We start from the raw sequence: 4,700 nt of genomic DNA, 5'->3' as shown, positions 1-4,700 counted from the left end.
TGTATGCTTCATTTTAAAAAATAAGCAACTCCATTTTTAAAAGTCTGGATTTTTATCCTGTAATGCTGGGGTGACTTTTAATCTTCTTAAGCAATCTGACTTTACCCTTGAGACCTTGAGCCATGGTTAATACGGCAAAACTTTGTTACAGAGTCCTCTGACAACACAGATTCCTATAACCTGTGTGTCTGGGAAGTTTGTCTGTCATGTAAATGCGGAGGTGCTCTTACATAGAGATACCCTTTTCCTGGGGCCTGTTATCTGGCCTCCATAGCAGTGTATACTAGATTGTGCTTATATATAATCAAGAATAAACACAAACAACTCCTGGCTTTGCATATATGTCAAGTAGATGTATTGTGCTATTTAATTGCTGGTCCACACTGTATAGGTGCCAAGTTCTACGCAAATATTCATGAGAAAACGTCCTGTTTCTGCATCACTTGGAAAGATCTAACTATTAAATTGTCCAAAAATGGGTTACAGGTGAGTCAAGGCACACCCTGCCAAGAAAACCGTTGCCAGGCTAAGTCAGTATAGTGTCAATTCCTTTTGCTGGTGTCTGAATCTTTTGGGTAGAATAGTGCTTACTCCACATTTGTTGACAGGAAACAAGCTATCTTGCTATGTGGCAGTACCACAAAAATTATCCAGAATGTGCACTTTAAGATACAGAAGCTAGATAACAAGCCTTCCCAACTCACAGTGCTGCCCAGAAATTTGATTTATCTGTACAGGGAATGAGTGCAGTCTTAGCACTAACACTTATATGTGGTTCCACAAGATAACTCTTTGCTGCCCTGGACAAAGCCTTTATCTGATCAGCAATTCAATCCTATCTGCAAGTGCTAGGTCAGCAGGTTAATTGGAAATTTGTGACCAGTTTGATGATCCAGGAAAAACTAAAGTGATGTCTCACAGGTTTGTATTTGTAAGACAGAAGTATGTTGAGGTCAGTAAGTCAAAGGGCTCAGAGAAGCATCCCCAAATTGTTTCAATTCCTATGTCAGCAGAGTGCTGTTACTATTTAGTATTTTGAGATTTACTGCCAACAGGAAACTTCTAAAGCAAAGACCCCTGGGGCTTGTGATTGTATAATTCTAAACAGCGTAACAATACTTTTTGTAGCTTTTATCACTCTTCTGCCTGAAGCCAGCAAACTGCAGTCTGGGAGGTTTGCTTCCTCAGAATGATTTAGGACAAGGCATTTGAGTTACAGAGATGCTCAGAAGCCATGAAGAGAGTGATCTGTATCAAAAGAGAGAACCAAAAGGAAAGGGGTTTGCATGGGCAGACATGTCATTCTGTTGCTTTTCTCTTGCTGCTGCTACCGTTATCCCATGAAAACCAACAGGTTCCTGAGTGATTTGCTGCTCCTGTAGCTGTCGCATCATGTAATTCATTGCGGCTGGCACATCTTCTCCAGCTGTTCCTCAGCAAGAGCCTTCCTCTGGCACTGTTGGTGCATTAGTCTTTAGTGGAATGATTGGAACGTGTATTCTCTCAGAAAGGCATATGTAATGATGGTCCAGGCAGTCCCTTGGTGGACAGTGTGTGAGTAATATCCAGTCCGCATTTTGTGCTTTTGCTATACCACAGAACACAGTAATGCTTCCAAATTTTTGTCTCTCTTCCATTAAAGCAAAACATTTAAATTGCTTATGCAAGCTTCTAGTATGTTCTTTTTCAAAACATTAAAATATACATTAAGCCTTTAACTTTATCTTCCTCATTCTGTATGGGTTACTAACTTTCGTTGTCTTTAACACCATGAGGCAGATACTGTAAATTGTTTGAGGATTAAACACATTCATGTTGAGATGCAAAGTTCTCCTTTTTGCTACCAAGCTTCCTGCCTCATGCTAGGTCAAATTTTTTAAACAAGAAGTGCAAAGGAAAAAACTCCTGTGGTGCATGCAAACTGATGCTTTAAGTCAGGTGCTTTTTAAATCTGCATTTACAGTTGCTTTAAAGCCTTACCCAATTTTCTGCACTTCTGTGCTTTAGAGCAGTAACCACATGGAAAATGTTTCCAGTGCATATTCCATGCTGTGACACACCTTATTTTTCAATAACTGAACATGGAAGAAGATGTAATTCTTGCTACCTGCTGAGCTTGCTCTGTAGCTTTTGGCTGTTTTGGAGTAAACCTGTTTCCCGTCCCCTCCTTAATGTTTCATTAAATCAGCAGTTTCTGCTAATTCTTAAATGTTGTGACATATTTGGTTAGCAAAAGGGAAAACAAATTTAATTCTTTTGAATGAGATTTTCTCCAATAAGTTTTGTGTACAGAAGAAAAGGATCTGCTGCTTTCACTGTCAGAAGCCTCTGTTCAGGCCTACTCAAAAAATTTATTGTCAAAAATAATCTCTCAATTCTTGGAAGACAGTATATGCTGGGTGACAAAAGTGGATTTCTGTTGGGGTAAAACATGTTTAATATCCCCATTTTTATCTTTCATGCTGAAAATAAAAGCACAATTTTTAACAATGCTGCTGGGAATTCACAATAGGAAAAGACATTCTGGAGGGAAAACATCACTGTTCCTTCACCTGTTGTGCATGATTTTATCCCAGAATGTTGATATCTTCATCCATCAAGATAAATAACTCCATTATTGCTCGGGTTCTCTGATCCATATCCTTTTTATTATTCTGTTACCGCATAGGAACCAGACACCCAGACAGTTGATTCCTCAGGAATTCTGTCTTCACCGAATGCCACAGGGTCATTTCTTGCCAATAATGCAGCAAATCTAGTAATTTAATATATGTCAAGACTTACAGTAGCTTTTTTGATGTTGGTAAAATGCAATTGTTTCAGTAGTTTCTGAATTATATCTGCTAAAATTAGAGAAGCGGGTTTTTTTCTAAGCTATTGTTTTCTCTTTAATTGTAGAGATTTGAAATAAAACTGGCATATTAAATATGCAACACTTTGTGAATGACCTAATACAATGCTTTGGAATAAACTGTGATGGCCCTCATGACCTCTTCTCCCCTGCTAGCTGCAAAAATTTCCCTGACAAATTTGAAATGTGTACATTTCCGCATGCATTTGTGTATAGTCAGGCATATATTTGAACATATGGAGAAGTTTATGTTTCAGCAACCTACTCCATGTACTTTCATCAAGTTTTTTTTACATGCATGGAAACTATCTCTTTGCATACACGAGAGTAACTAAATCTATTGTTTGCAGTAGGATTGTTTTGCTGACTAAGAGGTTCAGCATTAGGCTTGCTCCAGCAACAAACTTGCCAGTCAACAGAACAGCTGACTTCAGATGCAAAAGAAATAAAACCTTTATTAAGTGAATGTTTTCCTGCCTTTCTGTACATATTCTCAATTATTTCAGTAAAATCTACATGACTGTTGAGCCTTTCTTCAGCCTTAGGACTTGACGCATGAAATGACACAGTTACCCTCATCTAGTTTCCTTATACCAGAAACTCCTTATTGATACCATTTCTGCATGGATGGCCCAATCTGAGCTAGGCAAAAATCACTTTTTCTTTTAGCAAAGGCATGTCAGAAGGACAGAATTGCTTTTGTTGTCTCTGACCCAAGAGGAAGGTGAGGCATTAGAACTCTTGATGTAGTAAGGAGATAGGGAAGAGAAAGATAAAGTAGATTTGGTTTGTTGGCTATGAAGATATCCTAACACCATTGTGTAGCAACATAAGGAAAGAAAGCATAAGGAAATTCTGTGTGGAATGGATGCACGAAGTGTCTTTTATACTCCAGGTCTACCAGATATAAGCAGATGATACACTTCTGAAGAAGGCAGGCTATTTTGATATGAGAAAGCACCTTGGAATGGAGATTCTCTCATTTAATTCCTACTTTTTGAGTAGCTTTCTTCTAAGAATTTTTTTTTAATTGGGGAAGTTCCCCAAGAACTACTTCTAGGAGGAATGACAGAGAAACCATTGTGGTTTTCCTTTAAACTGGCTTTTTAATTACATCAGATGCTACCTACAATATACTACATCCTCTGGCTTGTATTTATTTCATTACTGTGAGTTCTTTTATAGAAAAAAAAAAAAGAACTAGATTAATGCCAATTTAAAGCTTGGACTGGCACACGTCTCACTTAGAGAAAAACTTGTGGCTCTGTAAAACTTACATACCCAGCAGTTCTTGCTCAGTGTGGGTGTCAGTTATATTATTTGACAGAACAGAAAGGGAGGGTAAAGCCTATAAATGTGTGTCCTGGTTTCATCCAGGGTAGAGTTAATTTTCTTCACAGAAGCTAGTGTGAGGCTGTGTTTTGCATTTGGGATGAGAAAATGTTGATAAAGTGCTGATGTTTTGGGTTGTTGCTGAGCAGTCAAGGACAGTCCAGCTTCTCGTGCTGGCCTGCCAGCGAGCAGGTGGGGGTGCACGGGGAGCTGGGAGGGGCACAGCCAGGACAGCTGACCCAGGCTGGCCAAAGGGATATTCCCTACCATATGACATCATGCTCAGTATATAAATCTGGGATGAAGAAGAAGGAAGGGGTGGAGGGACGTTCTGTCTTCCTAAGAAACCATTATGTGTGATGGAGCCCTGCTTCCCTGGAGATGGCTGAACACCTGCCTGCCGCTGGGAAGCAGTAAATTAATTCCTTGTTTTGCTTTGCGTGCATGTGTGGCTTTTGCTTTACCTATTAAATCGTCTTTATCTTAAACCACAAATTTCCCCACTTTTACTCTTCCG

The sequence above is a fragment of the Phaethon lepturus genome, unplaced genomic scaffold (assembly GCF_000687285.1).
Source record: "Phaethon lepturus isolate BGI_N335 unplaced genomic scaffold, ASM68728v1 scaffold13560, whole genome shotgun sequence".
Taxonomy (NCBI): domain Eukaryota; kingdom Metazoa; phylum Chordata; class Aves; order Phaethontiformes; family Phaethontidae; genus Phaethon; species Phaethon lepturus.
This window is presented reverse-complemented; position numbering follows the sequence as displayed.